Source organism: Hemitrygon akajei, unplaced genomic scaffold (genome assembly GCF_048418815.1).
Source record: "Hemitrygon akajei unplaced genomic scaffold, sHemAka1.3 Scf000088, whole genome shotgun sequence".
NCBI classification, from domain to species: Eukaryota; Metazoa; Chordata; class Chondrichthyes; order Myliobatiformes; family Dasyatidae; genus Hemitrygon; species Hemitrygon akajei.
The window spans coordinates 3077653-3095012 of NW_027331974.1; the positions used below are offsets into that span (position 1 = coordinate 3077653).

The 17360-nt window shown below is 52.2% G+C and overlaps 1 long non-coding RNA gene across 1 annotated transcript; it reads right to left on the bottom strand.

Moving 5' to 3' along the window:
• Positions 1 to 259: 259 nt before the first annotated feature.
• On the bottom strand, positions 260 to 17064 carry LOC140722759 (uncharacterized). Its single transcript, XR_012097739.1, has 2 exons — positions 16999 to 17064; positions 260 to 531 (listed from the first exon to the last, which is right to left on the bottom strand). It is a non-coding gene; the product is annotated as an uncharacterized lncRNA (long non-coding RNA).
• Between the last annotated feature and the right edge of the window lie 296 nt (positions 17065 to 17360).

Consider the following 17360-nt stretch of genomic DNA (forward strand, 5'->3'; position numbering starts at 1 on the left):
TTAATTCACACTGATACAACTGTGTTTCTATGTTATATTGACTGTCCTGGTGTACATAATATTTATTATAAATTAGTATAAATTGCACATTTAGATTGAGACGTAACATAAGTGTAGCATCTGTGTCCCCAATTTACCCCCGTTCACCTAGGGTGAACCGCCGTCGCCCTGCCAATAGTGCAGTACTTCGGTGTAAATACGGTGTAGTGCCCCCCGCCAATACACACTCGCAACACAAATATCAGACAATACAACAAAGGCAAGTAAATAATTACAACTTTATAGTTATTTCCTAGTGACGGGTGAGTAGAAACAGATAACCTAAAAATGCCAAATCAGTAAGTTTATCAGTTTGTGCACATAATATTTTAATACGTTGGAGCTCGCACCTCCAGTTCCATCCACAACGACCTTCCGAGCCTTCGGCCACCGTCCGAACCGCCAACGTCCAGTATCCACTGCCCTGGAACCGCTGTCCACTCCTCACACGTCATCCTCCTTGCTCGCCTCCCGAAAAAAGACCGCGAACTCCTGCTCAGCTCACAGATACAAGATAGCATAACAATCCTCCATTGGCTAGTTCCCCCCTTAGCTACAGTTATAACCCAAACATTCCAGATACAGAAACCCATTACAGCATTAAGTAACATTACAGAGAAGCCATTTCATTATAACAATACAAAGAAGCCATTTTGTTAGCCTGAACAGTTAACACCGCGGTTACTGGTACTGAGAGCCCTACATAAGACTTTTACTCCTGTATATGAAGGTTGTAAGTTGTAAGGTCAATTCCAATTCAATTTACACAGGCCTCAGAACAGTAACATGGATGTAGACTACAAATTGCAACAGGAGATAGGAAGGGCATGTAAAAAGGACAATGTAATGATAACCATGGGGATTTCAATTTGCAGGTAGATTGGGAAAATCATGTTGGTGCTGGATACCAAAAGAAGGAATTTGTAGAATGCCTATGAAATGGCTTTTTAAAGCAGCTCGTGGTTCAGCCCGCCAGGGAAAAGACAAGTCTGGATTTGGTGTTGTGCAATGACGCCGTGATCATGATATAATGGAATTCACCCTGCAGTTTGAGAGGGAGAAGCTAAAATCAGATGTATCAGTATTACAGTGGAGTAAAGGGAACTACAGAGGCATGAGAGAGGAGCTGGCCAAAGTTGATTGGAAGTGGACATTAGCAGGGATGATGGCAGAGCAGCAATGGCTGGAGTTTCTGGGAGTAATTTGGAAATGCAGGATAGATAAATACCAAAGATAAAGAAATATTGCAAAGGGAAGATGAGGCAACTGTAACTGTAAAGGGAAATCAATGAATGCATAAATTTGAAAGTAAGGCCATACAGTAAATCAATAATTAGTGGGAAGCTGGAGGGTTTTAAAAACTAAATGAAGGCAATAAAAAAGCAATAATGAGAAAAGATTAAATGTGAAGGTTAATTAGCCAGTAATTTAAAAGAAGAAAACAAAATGTTTTTCAGGTATGCAAAAAGTAAAATAGAGACAAGTGGAAAATGACACTGGAGAGGTCATAATACAGTATTAAGAAAGGCGGAAAAACTTAATAAGTATTTTGTACTTTTCTTCACTGTGAAAGACACCATCAGTCTGCCAGAAATTCGAGTGTCAGGGTGCAGAAGTGAGTGTAGTTGCTATTACTAAGGAGAAGGTGCTTGGGTAGGTGAAAGGTCTGAAAGTCGATAAGTCAGCTGGACCAGATGGACTACACCCCAGGGTTCTGAAAGAGGTGGCTGAAATGATTGTGGAGGCATTAGAAGTGATCTTTCAACAATCACTGGATTCTGGGATGGTTTCGGAGGAATGGAGAATTGTAAATGTCACTCCACTCTTTCTGAAGGGTGGGAGGCAAACAACAGGAAATCAAAGGCACCAAAAAAACACACAGATTGAGAACAATGGACTCTTCATTTCACTCACGCAGGTATCACGTGTTGAAAGCCACAGATGCAAATTCACCCACTAACAGAACTGAGAGGAGTTCCTGGAATAGGGTGCTGAGCTGATACGGAGAGTGAGACAGAAAAGGGGGGGGGGTGTGGGAGGTGAGAGAGGGTCAGGGAGATGCCATGTAGTTTGTGGGGCTGAATATTCAGTTTCTCTGCAAAACATTCCAGATTATTCACTTTTGCTTCTTGGCCATTACAGTTCCAATAGGAACATCCCTCTAGTTAATTCTGCCCTGTTCTGTTCTCCTGTTTGCCACCGGATGCAAACAGACTGAGAACAGAGGGGTTTTCACATCATAGACACAGGTCACATTTGGTGAATGTCACAGGTCAGAAACAATGCATTGAGGTGTTCGAGGGGAGGGGGATTGGGAGAGTGAGAAAGTGAAAGACAGCAGAGGTGAGAGAGGAAGGGAGAAAGAGAGTCACAGTCCTACAACACAGAAACAGGCTCTTTGGCCCACTGGGTACCTGCTGACCATCAAACACCATTGACACTGATCCTACCCTAATCACACGTTATTGTCTCCACATTCCCCCAGTGGCAGTTTTCTGTGGCCATTTAATCTACTGATCAGTGTGTGGAATGAAACCAGGACACTGCTCCAGAGTTACCTCCTGAGGCCCCTCATCTCATTATGCAAGAAGACAACACACCAGGAGCAGAAGATGTCCCGGCCCCTCAAAATTTGCAGATTCCACAACTATTGCTGGCAGCAGTTCAGATGGTGATGAGGAGGTGTACAGGAGTGGGGTAGATCAGCTGGTTGTGTGCTGTCAAAACAACAACCTTGCACTTAATGTCAGTAAGACCAGGGAATTGACTGTGGACTTCAGCAAGGGGAAGTCAAGGGAACACACACCAGTCTTCAATGAGGGATCAGCAGTGGAAAGGGTGAGCAGTTTCAAGTCCCTGTGTGTCAACATCTCTGAAGATCTCTCCTGGGCCCAACATTAATGGAATTACAAAGAAGGCACGACAGTGGCTGTATTTAAGAGTTTGAGGAGACTTGATTTGTCACCAAAGACTCACAAATTTCTACAGAGGTACGGCAGAGAGCATTCTAACTGGTTCATCACTCTCTGGAATGGAGGGGATACTGTACAGGATCAGAAAAAGCTACAGAAAGTTGCAAACTCGGACAGTAATTCATAGGCCAGTTCATCTGACTTCAGTGTTTGGTAAGATGTTGGAGTCCATTACTAACGATGAGGTTTTGGGGAACTTGAAGGCACATCAAAATATAGGCCGTAGTCTGCATGGTTTCCTTAGGGGAAATCTTGCATGAGAAATCTCTGAAATTCTTTGAGAAAATAACAGGCAGGGGAGAGAAAAGAGAGTCAGTGGATGTTGTTTACTTGGATTTTCAGTCGGTCTTTGACAAAGTACTGCACATGAGGCTGTTGAACAAGATAAGAGCCCAGGGAAGATACTAGCAGGATGGAGGATTGGCTGACTGGCAGGAGGCAATGAGTGGGAATAAACGGGGCCTTTTCTGATTGGCTGCTGGTGAGTCGTGATGTTTGGTGTTGGGACTGCTTCTTTTCACATGAAACATCCGTGATTTTGATGACAGAATTGATAGCTTTGTGCAAAGTTTGAGGATGATACGAAGTTAAGTAGAGGGGCAGGTAGTGTTGAGGAAGCAGAGTGTCTGCAGAAAGACTCAGACAGATTAGGAGAATGGGTAAAGAAGTGTCAGATGGAATACAGTGTAGGGAAGTGTATGGTCATAGACTTTGTTAGAAAGAATAAAAATGTAGAGTAATTTCTAAACGGGGAGAAAACCCAGAAATCAGAGAAGAGTCTCAGAACACCACAACACAGAAACAGGACTTTCTGTCCATCTAGTCCCTGCTGAACGATTAACCTGCCTCGTCCAATCGACCTCCACCCAGACCAGAACCCTCTGTACACCTCCCACCCTCGTACAATCCACATTTCTCTTGAATGTTGAAATCGAACGTGCATCCACCTCTTCTGCTGGCAGCTTGTCCCACGCTCTCGCCTCTCTCTCAGTGAAGAAGATCCCTCTCGTGTTCCCCTGAAACAGTTCAGGCTCTGTTTACATTTACCCTCTCCATAATATTGTATTGTGAGGGGTATGGATAGGCTAAATAAACATCTGTCACATCTCCCCTCATTCTACTACATTCTGGGGAATAAAGTCATAACCTGTTCAACCTTTCCCTGTAACTCAGGTCCTCAAGTCCAGGTAACATCCTTGTCAATTCTCTCTGCACCCTTTGAATCTTGTTGATATCCGACCTGTAGGTAGATGAACAGAACTGTACACAATTCTCTAAATTGGGCCTCACCACGTCTTCAACTTCAACAGGACATCCAACTCCTTTACTCAATACTGTGATTTATGAAGGCCAACGTGCCAAAAGCACATTATGACCCTATCTACCTGTGATGTTACTTTCGAGGGATTATGGATTTGTATTCCCAGTTCCCCCTGTTCTACCTCACTCTTCAGTGACCTACTGCTCACTGTGTAAGCCCTACCCTGGAATGTTCTACCAAAGAGCAACACCTCACACTTGTCTGCATTAAATTCCATTTGCCAATTTCAATCCCATTTTTCCAGCTGGTCTCGATCTTGCTGCAAGCTTTAATAGCTTTCCTTATTCTCCACTACAGCCCAAATCTTGGTGTCATTCGCAAATTTGTCGACATAGGTGACAAACAAGTACAGTCCCAGCTCTGATCCCTGCGGCACACACCACTAGTCACAGGCCTCCAGTCAGAGAGTCGGCCATTTACAAGTACAGACCGAGCTCTGATCCCTGTGGCACACACCACTAGTCACAGGCCTCCTGTCAGAGAGGCAGCCATTTACAAGTACAGACCCAGCTCTAATACCTGAGGCACACACCACTAGTCACAGGCCTCCAGTCAGAGAGGCAGCCATTTACAAGTACAGACCCAGCTCTGATCCCTGCGGCACACACCACTAGTCACAGGTCTCCAGTCAGAGAGTCGGCCATTTACAAGTACAGACCCAGCTCTGATCCCTACGACACACACCACTAGTCACAGGCCTCCTGTCAGAGAGGCAGCCATTTACAAGTACAGACCCAGCTCTGATCCCTGCGGCACACACCACTAGTCACAGGCCTCCTGTCAGAGAGGCAGCCATTTACAAGTACAGACCCAGCTCTAATCCCTGAGGCACACACCACTAGTCACAGGCCTCCTGTCAGAGAGGCAGCCATTTACAAGTACAGACCCAGCTCTGACCCCTGTGGCACACACCACTAGTCACAGGCCTCCTGTCAGAGAGGCAGCCATTTACAAGTACAGACCCAGCTCTAATCCCTGAGGCACACACCACTAGTCACAGGCCTCCAGTCAGAGAGGCAGCCATTTACAAGTACAGACCCAGCTCTGATCCCTACGGCACACACCACTAGTCACAGGTCTCCAGTCAGAGAGTCGGCCATTTACAAGTACAGACCCAGCTCTGATCCCTACGACACACACCACTAGTCACAGGCCTCCAGTCAGAGAGGCAGCCATTTACAAGTACAGACCGAGCTCTGATCCCTGCGGCACACACCACTAGTGACAGGCCTCCAGTCAGAGAGGCAGCCATTTACAAGTACAGACCCAGCTCTGATCCCTGTGGCACACACCACTAGTCACAGGCCTCCAGTCAGAGAGGCAGCCATTTACAAGTACAGACCCAGCTCTGATCCCTGTGGCACACACCACTGGTCACAGGCCTCCAGTCAGAGAGGCAGCCATTTAGAAGTACAGACCGAGCTCTGATCCCTGTGGCACACACCACTAGTCACAGGCCTCCAGTCAGAGAGGCGGCCATTTACAAGTACAGACCCAGCTCTGATCCCTGCGGCACACACCACTAGTCACAGGCCTCCAGTCAGAGAGGCGGCCATTTACAAGTACAGACCCAGCTCTGATCCCTGCGGCACACACCACTAGTCACAGGCCTCCAGTCAGAGAGGCGGCCATTTACAAGTACAGACCCAGCTCTGATCCCTGCGGCACACACCACTAGTCACAGGCCTCCAGTCAGAGAGGCAGCCATTTACAAGTACAGACCCAGCTCTGATCCCTGCAGCACACACCACTAGTCACAGGCCTCCAGTCAGATAGGCAGCCATTTACAAGTACAGACCCAGCTCTGATCCCTGCAGCACACACCACTAGTCACGGGCCTCCAGTCAGAGAGGCAGCCATTTACAAGAACAGACCCAGCTCTGATCCCTGCGGCACACACCACTAGTCACAGGCCTCCAGTCAGAGAGGCAGCCATTTACAAGTACAGACCCAGCTCTGATCCCTGCGGCACACACCACTAGTCAGAGGCCTCCAGTCAGAGAGGCAGCCATTTACAAGAACAGACCCAGCTCTGATCCCTGCGGCACACACCACTAGTCAGAGGCCTCCAGTCAGAGATGCAGACATTTACAAGTACAGACCCAGCTCTGATCCCTGCGGCACACAACACTAGTCGGAGGCCTCCAGTCAGAGAGGCAGCCATTTACAAGTACAGACCCAGCTCTGATCCCTGCGGCACACACCACTAGTCATAGGCCTCCAGTCAGAGAGGCAGCCATTTACAAGTGCAGACCCAGCTCTGATCCCTACGGCACACACCACTAGTCACAGGCCTCCAGTCAGAGAGGCAGCCATTTACAAGTACAGACCCAGCTCTGATCCCTGCGGCACACACCACTAGTCACGGGCCTCCACTCAGAGAGGCGGCCATTTACAAGTACAGACCCAGCTCTGATCCCTGCGGCACACACCACTAGTCGCGGGCCTCCAGTCAGAGAGGAAGCCATTTACAAGTACAGACCCAGCTCTGATCCCTGCGGCACACACCACTAGTCAGAGGCCTCCAGTCAGAGAGGCAGCCATTTACAAGTACAGACCGAGCTCTGATCCCTACGGCACACACCACTAGTCAGAGGCCTCCACTCAGAGAGGCAGCCATTTACAAGTACAGACCCAGCTCTGATCCCTACGGCACACACCACTAGTCACAGGCCTTCAGTCAGAGAGGCAGCCATTTACAAGTACAGACCCAGCTCTGATCCCTGCGGCACACACCACTAGTCACAGGCCTCAACTCAGAGAGGCAGCCATTTACAAGTACAGACCCAGCTCTGATCCCTACGGCACACACCACTAGTCACAGGCCTCAACTCAGAGAGGCAGCCATTTACAAGTACAGACCCAGCTCTGATCCCTGCGGCACACACCACTAGTCACAGGCCTCCTGTCAGAGAGGCAGCCATTTACAAGTACAGACCCAGCTCTGATCCCTGCGGCACACACCACTAGTCGCGGGCCTCCAGTCAGAGAGGAAGCCATTTACAAGTACAGACCCAGCTCTGATCCCTGCGGCACACACCACTAGTCAGAGGCCTCCACTCAGAGAGGCAGCCATTTACAAGTACAGACCCAGCTCTGATCCCTGCGGCACACACCACTAGTCACAGGCCTCCACTCAGAGAGGCAGCCATTTACAAGTACAGACCGAGCTCTGATCCCTACGGCACACACCACTAGTCATAGGCCTCCACTCAGAGAGGCAGCCATTTACAAGTACAGACCCAGCTCTGATCCCTGCGGCACACACCACTAGTCACAGGCCTCCACTCAGAGAGGCAGCCATTTACAAGTACAGACCGAGCTCTGATCCCTACGGCACACACCACTAGTCATAGGCCTCCACTCAGAGAGGCAGCCATTTACAAGTACAGACCCAGCTCTGATCCCTACGGCACACACCACTAGTCACAGGCCTTCAGTCAGAGAGGCAGCCATTTACAAGTACAGACCCAGCTCTGATCCCTGCGGCACACACCACTAGTCACAGGCCTCAACTCAGAGAGGCAGCCATTTACAAGTACAGACCCAGCTCTGATCCCTACGGCACACACCACTAGTCACAGGCCTCCACTCAGAGAGGCAGCCATTTACAAGTACAGACCGAGCTCTGATCCCTGCGGCACACACCACTAGTCACAGGCCTCCAGTCAGAGAGGCAGCCATTTACAAGTACAGACCGAGCTCTGATCCCTACGGCACACACCACTAGTCACAGGCCTCCAGTCAGAGAGGCAGCCATTTACAAGTACAGACCGAGCTCTGATCCCTACGGCACACACCACTAGTCAGAGGCCTCCACTCAGAGAGGCAGCCATTTACAAGTACAGACCCAGCTCTGATCCCTACGGCACACACCACTAGTCACAGGCCTTCAGTCAGAGAGGCAGCCATTTACAAGTACAGACCCAGCTCTGATCCCTACGGCACACACCACTAGTCACAGGCCTCCAGTCAGAGAGGCAGCCATTTACAAGTACAGACCGAGCTCTGATCCCTGCGGCACACACCACTAGTCACAGGCCTCCAGTCAGAGAGGCAGCCATTTACAAGTACAGACCCAGCTCTGATCCCAACGGCACACACCACTAGTCACAGGCCTCCACTCAGAGAGGCAGCCATTTACAAGTACAGACCGAGCTCTGATCCCTACGGCACACACCACTAGTCACAGGCCTCCAGTCAGAGAGGCAGCCATTTACAAGTACAGACCCAGCTCTGATCCCTACGGCACACACCACTAGTCAGAGGCCTCCACTCAGAGAGGCAGCCATTTACAAGTACAGACCGAGCTCTGATCCCTGCGGCACACACCACTAGTCACAGGCCTCCACTCAGAGAGGCAGCCATTTACAAGTACAGACCGAGCTCTGATCCCTGCGGCACACACCACTAGTCACAGGCCTCCACTCAGAGAGGCAGCCATTTACAAGTACAGACCGAGCTCTGATCCCTACGACACACACAACACTAGTCACAGGCCTCCAGTCAGAGAGGCAGCCATTTACAAGTACAGACCCAGCTCTGATCCCTGCGGCACACACCACTAGTCACAGGGCTCCAGTCAGAGAGGCAGTCATTTACAAGTACAGACCCAGCTCTGATCCCTGCGGCACACACCACTAGTCACAGGGCTCCAGTCAGAGAGGCAGCCATTTACAAGTACAGACCCAGCTCTGATCCCTGCGGCACACACCACTAGTCACAGGCCTCCAGTCAGAGAGGCGGCCATTTACAAGTACAGACCCAGCTCTGATCCCTGCGACACACACCACTAGTCAGAGGCCTCCAGTCAGAGAGGCAGCCATTTACAAGTACAGACCCAGCTCTGATCCCTGCGGCACACACCACTAGTCACAGACCTCCAGTCAGAGAGGCAGCCATTTACAAGTACAGACCCAGCTCTGATCCCTGCGGCACACACCACTAGTCACAGGCCTCCAGTCAGAGAGGCAGCCATTTACAAGTACAGACCCAGCTCTGATCCCTGCGACACACACCACTAGTCACAGGCCTCCAGTCAGAGAGGAAGCCATTTACAAGTACAGACCCAGCTCTGATCCCTGCAGCACACACCACTAGTCACAGGCCTCCAGTCAGATAGGCAGCCATTTACAAGTACAGACCCAGCTCTGATCCCTGCAGCACACACCACTAGTCACGGGCCTCCAGTCAGAGAGGCAGCCATTTACAAGAACAGACCCAGCTCTGATCCCTGCGGCACACACCACTAGTCACAGGCCTCCAGTCAGAGAGGCAGCCATTTACAAGTACAGACCCAGCTCTGATCCCTGCGGCACACACCACTAGTCAGAGGCCTCCAGTCAGAGAGGCAGCCATTTACAAGAACAGACCCAGCTCTGATCCCTGCGGCACACACCACTAGTCAGAGGCCTCCAGTCAGAGATGCAGACATTTACAAGTACAGACCCAGCTCTGATCCCTGCGGCACACACCACTAGTCACAGGCCTCCAGTCAGAGAGGCAGCCATTTACAAGTACAGACCCAGCTCTGATCCCTGCGGCACACACCACTAGTCAGAGGCCTCCAGTCAGAGAGGCAGCCATTTACAAGAACAGACCCAGCTCTGATCCCTGCGGCACACACCACTAGTCACCGGCCTCCAGTCAGAGAGGCAGCCATTTACAAGTACAGACCCAGCTCTGATCCCTGCGGTACACACCACTAGTCACAGGCCTCCAGTCAGAGAGGCAGCCATTTACAAGTGCAGACCCAGCTCTGATCCCTGCGGCACACACCACTAGTCACAGGCCTCCAGTCAGAGAGGCGGCCATTTACAAGTACAGACCCAGCTCTGATCCCTGCGGCACACACCACTAGTCACAGGCCTCCAGTCAGAGAGGCAGCCATTTACAAGTGAAGACCCAGCTCTGATCCCTGCCGCACACACCACTAGTCACAGGCCTCCAGTCAGAGAGGCGGCCATTTACAAGTACAGACACAGCTCTGATCCCTGCGGCACACACCACTAGTCACAGGCCTCCAGTCAGAGAGGCAGCCATTTACAAGTGCAGACCCAGCTCTGATCCCTACGGCACACACCACTAGTCACAGGCCTCCAGTCAGAGAGGCAGCCATTTACAAGTACAGACCCAGCTCTGATCCCTGCGGCACACACCACTAGTCACGGGCCTCCACTCAGAGAGGCGGCCATTTACAAGTACAGACCCAGCTCTGATCCCTGCGGCACACACCACTAGTCGCGGGCCTCCAGTCAGAGAGGAAGCCATTTACAAGTACAGACCCAGCTCTGATCCCTGCGGCACACACCACTAGTCAGAGGCCTCCAGTCAGAGAGGCAGCCATTTACAAGTACAGACCGAGCTCTGATCCCTACGGCACACACCACTAGTCAGAGGCCTCCACTCAGAGAGGCAGCCATTTACAAGTACAGACCCAGCTCTGATCCCTACGGCACACACCACTAGTCACAGGCCTTCAGTCAGAGAGGCAGCCATTTACAAGTACAGACCCAGCTCTGATCCCTGCGGCACACACCACTAGTCACAGGCCTCAACTCAGAGAGGCAGCCATTTACAAGTACAGACCCAGCTCTGATCCCTACGGCACACACCACTAGTCACAGGCCTCAACTCAGAGAGGCAGCCATTTACAAGTACAGACCCAGCTCTGATCCCTGCGGCACACACCACTAGTCACAGGCCTCCTGTCAGAGAGGCAGCCATTTACAAGTACAGACCCAGCTCTGATCCCTGCGGCACACACCACTAGTCGCGGGCCTCCAGTCAGTGAGGAAGCCATTTACAAGTACAGACCCAGCTCTGATCCCTGCGGCACACACCACTAGTCAGAGGCCTCCACTCAGAGAGGCAGCCATTTACAAGTACAGACCCAGCTCTGATCCCTGCGGCACACACCACTAGTCACAGGCCTCCACTCAGAGAGGCAGCCATTTACAAGTACAGACCGAGCTCTGATCCCTACGGCACACACCACTAGTCATAGGCCTCCACTCAGAGAGGCAGCCATTTACAAGTACAGACCCAGCTCTGATCCCTGCGGCACACACCACTAGTCACAGGCCTCCACTCAGAGAGGCAGCCATTTACAAGTACAGACCGAGCTCTGATCCCTACGGCACACACCACTAGTCATAGGCCTCCACTCAGAGAGGCAGCCATTTACAAGTACAGACCCAGCTCTGATCCCTACGGCACACACCACTAGTCACAGGCCTTCAGTCAGAGAGGCAGCCATTTACAAGTACAGACCCAGCTCTGATCCCTGCGGCACACACCACTAGTCACAGGCCTCAACTCAGAGAGGCAGCCATTTACAAGTACAGACCCAGCTCTGATCCCTACGGCACACACCACTAGTCACAGGCCTCCACTCAGAGAGGCAGCCATTTACAAGTACAGACCCAGCTCTGATCCCTACGGCACACACCACTAGTCACAGGCCTTCAGTCAGAGAGGCAGCCATTTACAAGTACAGACCGAGCTCTGATCCCTGCGGCACACACCACTAGTCACAGGCCTCCAGTCAGAGAGGCAGCCATTTACAAGTACAGACCGAGCTCTGATCCCTACGGCACACACCACTAGTCACAGGCCTCCAGTCAGAGAGGCAGCCATTTACAAGTACAGACCGAGCTCTGATCCCTACGGCACACACCACTAGTCAGAGGCCTCCACTCAGAGAGGCAGCCATTTACAAGTACAGACCCAGCTCTGATCCCTACGGCACACACCACTAGTCACAGGCCTTCAGTCAGAGAGGCAGCCATTTACAAGTACAGACCCAGCTCTGATCCCTACGGCACACACCACTAGTCACAGGCCTCCAGTCAGAGAGGCAGCCATTTACAAGTACAGACCGAGCTCTGATCCCTGCGGCACACACCACTAGTCACAGGCCTCCAGTCAGAGAGGCAGCCATTTACAAGTACAGACCCAGCTCTGATCCCAACGGCACACACCACTAGTCACAGGCCTCCACTCAGAGAGGCAGCCATTTACAAGTACAGACCGAGCTCTGATCCCTACGGCACACACCACTAGTCACAGGCCTCCAGTCAGAGAGGCAGCCATTTACAAGTACAGACCCAGCTCTGATCCCTACGGCACACACCACTAGTCAGAGGCCTCCACTCAGAGAGGCAGCCATTTACAAGTACAGACCGAGCTCTGATCCCTGCGGCACACACCACTAGTCACAGGCCTCCACTCAGAGAGGCAGCCATTTACAAGTACAGACCGAGCTCTGATCCCTGCGGCACACACCACTAGTCACAGGCCTCCACTCAGAGAGGCAGCCATTTACAAGTACAGACCGAGCTCTGATCCCTACGACACACACAACACTAGTCACAGGCCTCCAGTCAGAGAGGCAGCCATTTACAAGTACAGACCCAGCTCTGATCCCTGCGGCACACACCACTAGTCACAGGGCTCCAGTCAGAGAGGCAGTCATTTACAAGTACAGACCCAGCTCTGATCCCTGCGGCACACACCACTAGTCACAGGGCTCCAGTCAGAGAGGCAGCCATTTACAAGTACAGACCCAGCTCTGATCCCTGCGGCACACACCACTAGTCACAGGCCTCCAGTCAGAGAGGCGGCCATTTACAAGTACAGACCCAGCTCTGATCCCTGCGACACACACCACTAGTCAGAGGCCTCCAGTCAGAGAGGCAGCCATTTACAAGTACAGACCCAGCTCTGATCCCTGCGGCACACACCACTAGTCACAGACCTCCAGTCAGAGAGGCAGCCATTTACAAGTACAGACCCAGCTCTGATCCCTGCGGCACACACCACTAGTCACAGGCCTCCAGTCAGAGAGGCAGCCATTTACAAGTACAGACCCAGCTCTGATCCCTGCGACACACACCACTAGTCACAGGCCTCCAGTCAGAGAGGAAGCCATTTACAAGTACAGACCCAGCTCTGATCCCTGCGGCACACACCACTAGTCAGAGGCCTCCAGTCAGAGAGGCAGCCATTTACAAGTACAGACCGAGCTCTGATCCCTACGGCACACACCACTAGTCAGAGGCCTCCACTCAGAGAGGCAGCCATTTACAAGTACAGACCCAGCTCTGATCCCTACGGCACACACCACTAGTCACAGGCCTTCAGTCAGAGAGGCAGCCATTTACAAGTACAGACCCAGCTCTGATCCCTGCGGCACACACCACTAGTCACAGGCCTCAACTCAGAGAGGCAGCCATTTACAAGTACAGACCCAGCTCTGATCCCTACGGCACACACCACTAGTCACAGGCCTCAACTCAGAGAGGCAGCCATTTACAAGTACAGACCCAGCTCTGATCCCTGCGGCACACACCACTAGTCACAGGCCTCCTGTCAGAGAGGCAGCCATTTACAAGTACAGACCCAGCTCTGATCCCTGCGGCACACACCACTAGTCGCGGGCCTCCAGTCAGAGAGGAAGCCATTTACAAGTACAGACCCAGCTCTGATCCCTGCGGCACACACCACTAGTCAGAGGCCTCCACTCAGAGAGGCAGCCATTTACAAGTACAGACCCAGCTCTGATCCCTGCGGCACACACCACTAGTCACAGGCCTCCACTCAGAGAGGCAGCCATTTACAAGTACAGACCGAGCTCTGATCCCTACGGCACACACCACTAGTCATAGGCCTCCACTCAGAGAGGCAGCCATTTACAAGTACAGACCCAGCTCTGATCCCTGCGGCACACACCACTAGTCACATGCCTCCACTCAGAGAGGCAGCCATTTACAAGTACAGACCGAGCTCTGATCCCTACGGCACACACCACTAGTCATAGGCCTCCACTCAGAGAGGCAGCCATTTACAAGTACAGACCCAGCTCTGATCCCTACGGCACACACCACTAGTCACAGGCCTTCAGTCAGAGAGGCAGCCATTTACAAGTACAGACCCAGCTCTGATCCCTGCGGCACACACCACTAGTCACAGGCCTCAACTCAGAGAGGCAGCCATTTACAAGTACAGACCCAGCTCTGATCCCTACGGCACACACCACTAGTCACAGGCCTCCACTCAGAGAGGCAGCCATTTACAAGTACAGACCGAGCTCTGATCCCTGCGGCACACACCACTAGTCACAGGCCTCCAGTCAGAGAGGCAGCCATTTACAAGTACAGACCGAGCTCTGATCCCTACGGCACACACCACTAGTCACAGGCCTCCAGTCAGAGAGGCAGCCATTTACAAGTACAGACCGAGCTCTGATCCCTACGGCACACACCACTAGTCAGAGGCCTCCACTCAGAGAGGCAGCCATTTACAAGTACAGACCCAGCTCTGATCCCTACGGCACACACCACTAGTCACAGGCCTCCAGTCAGAGAGGCAGCCATTTACAAGTACAGACCGAGCTCTGATCCCTGCGGCACACACCACTAGTCACAGGCCTCCAGTCAGAGAGGCAGCCATTTACAAGTACAGACCCAGCTCTGATCCCAACGGCACACACCACTAGTCACAGGCCTCCACTCAGAGAGGCAGCCATTTACAAGTACAGACCGAGCTCTGATCCCTACGGCACACACCACTAGTCACAGGCCTCCAGTCAGAGAGGCAGCCATTTACAAGTACAGACCCAGCTCTGATCCCTACGGCACACACCACTAGTCAGAGGCCTCCACTCAGAGAGGCAGCCATTTACAAGTACAGACCGAGCTCTGATCCCTGCGGCACACACCACTAGTCACAGGCCTCCACTCAGAGAGGCAGCCATTTACAAGTACAGACCGAGCTCTGATCCCTGCGGCACACACCACTAGTCACAGGCCTCCACTCAGAGAGGCAGCCATTTACAAGTACAGACCGAGCTCTGATCCCTGCGACACACACAACACTAGTCACAGGCCTCCAGTCAGAGAGGCAGCCATTTACAAGTACAGACCCAGCTCTGATCCCTGCGGCACACACCACTAGTCACAGGGCTCCAGTCAGAGAGGCAGTCATTTACGAGTACAGACCCAGCTCTGATCCCTGCGGCACACACCACTGGTCACAGGGCTCCAGTCAGAGAGGCAGCCATTTACAAGTACAGACCCAGCTCTGATCCCTGCGGCACACACCACTAGTCACAGGCCTCCAGTCAGAGAGGCGGCCATTTACAAGTACAGACCCAGCTCTGATCCCTGCGACACACACCACTAGTCAGAGGCCTCCAGTCAGAGAGGCAGCCATTTACAAGTACAGACCCAGCTCTGATCCCTGCGGCACACACCACTAGTCACAGACCTCCAGTCAGAGAGGCAGCCATTTACAAGTACAGACCCAGCTCTGATCCCTGCGGCACACACCACTAGTCATAGGCCTCCAGTCATAGAGGCAGCCATTTACAAGTACAGACCCAGCTCTGATCCCTGCGGCACACACCACTAGTCATAGGCCTCCAGTCATAGAGGCAGCCATTTACAAGTACAGACCCAGCTCTGATCCCTGCGGCACACACCACTAGTCACAGACCTCCAGTCAGAGAGGCAGCCATTTACAAGTACAGACCCAGCTCTGATCCCTGCGGCACACACCACTAGTCATAGGCCTCCAGTCAGAGAGGCGGCCATTTACAAGTACAGACCCAGCTCTGATCCCTGCGACACACACCACTAGTCAGAGGCCTCCAGTCAGAGAGGCAGCCATTTACAAGTACAGACCCAGCTCTGATCCCTGCGGCACACACCACTAGTCACAGACCTCCAGTCAGAGAGGCAGCCATTTACAAGTACAGACCCAGCTCTGATCCCTGCGGCACACACCACTAGTCATAGGCCTCCAGTCATAGAGGCAGCCATTTACAAGTACAGACCCAGCTCTGATCCCTGCGGCACACACCACTAGTCAGAGGCCTCCAGTCAGAGAGGCAGCCATTTACAAGTACAGACCCAGCTCTGATCCCTGCGGCACACACCACTAGTCACAGACCTCCAGTCAGAGAGGCAGCCATTTACAAGTACAGACCCAGCTCTGATCCCTGCGGCACACACCACTAGTCATAGGCCTCCAGTCAGAGAGGCAGCCATTTACAAGTACAGACCCAGCTCTGATCCCTGTGGCACACACCACTAGTCACAGGCCTCCAGTCAGAGAGGCAGCCATTTACAAGTACAGACCGAGCTCTGATCCCTGCGACACACACCACTAGTCAGAGGCCTCCAGTCAGAGAGGCAGCCATTTACAAGTACAGACCCAGCTCTGATCCCTGCGGCACACACCACTAGTCACAGGCCTTCAGTCAGAGAGGCAGCCATTTACAAGTACAGACCCAGCTCTGATCCCTGCGACACACACCACTAGTCAGAGGCCTCCCGTCAGAGAGGCAGCCATTTACAAGTACAGACCCAGCTCTGATCCCTGCGACACACACCACTAGTCAGAGGCCTCCAGTCAGAGAGGCAGCCATTTACAAGTACAGACCCAGCTCTGATCCCTGCGGCACACACCACTAGTCACAGGCCTCCAGTCAGAGAGGCAGCCATTTACAAGTACAGACCCAGCTCTGATCCCTGCGACACACACCACTAGTCACAGGCCTCCAGTCAGAGAGGCAGCCACCTTTGGGATCTCCCGTGAAGCCAACGTCTAATCCAATTACCCACCTCATCGTGAAAGCCAAAAGACTGAAACTCCTTGACCAACCTGCGATGTGGGACCTATTTAAAGGCCGTGCTAAAGTCCATGTAGACACCATCCACTGGCTTGCCCTCATCAACTTTCCTGGTAACTTCCTTGAAAAACTCTGTGGGATTGGTTAAACACAACCAACCACACACAAAGTAATACTGACAATCCCTAATCAGTCTCTGTCCATCCAAATACCTTCCAATAACTTAACCCACGACTGGTGTCAGGCTCACCGGCTTATAATTTCCTGGTTTATTATTGGAGACTTTCTTAACGAATGGAACAATATTCCCAATCCTCCAATCCTCCAGCCCTCACCTGTTGCTGAGTGTGTTTTAAATGTTTCTGCTCGGGCCCCAGCAATTACTGCTGCAACA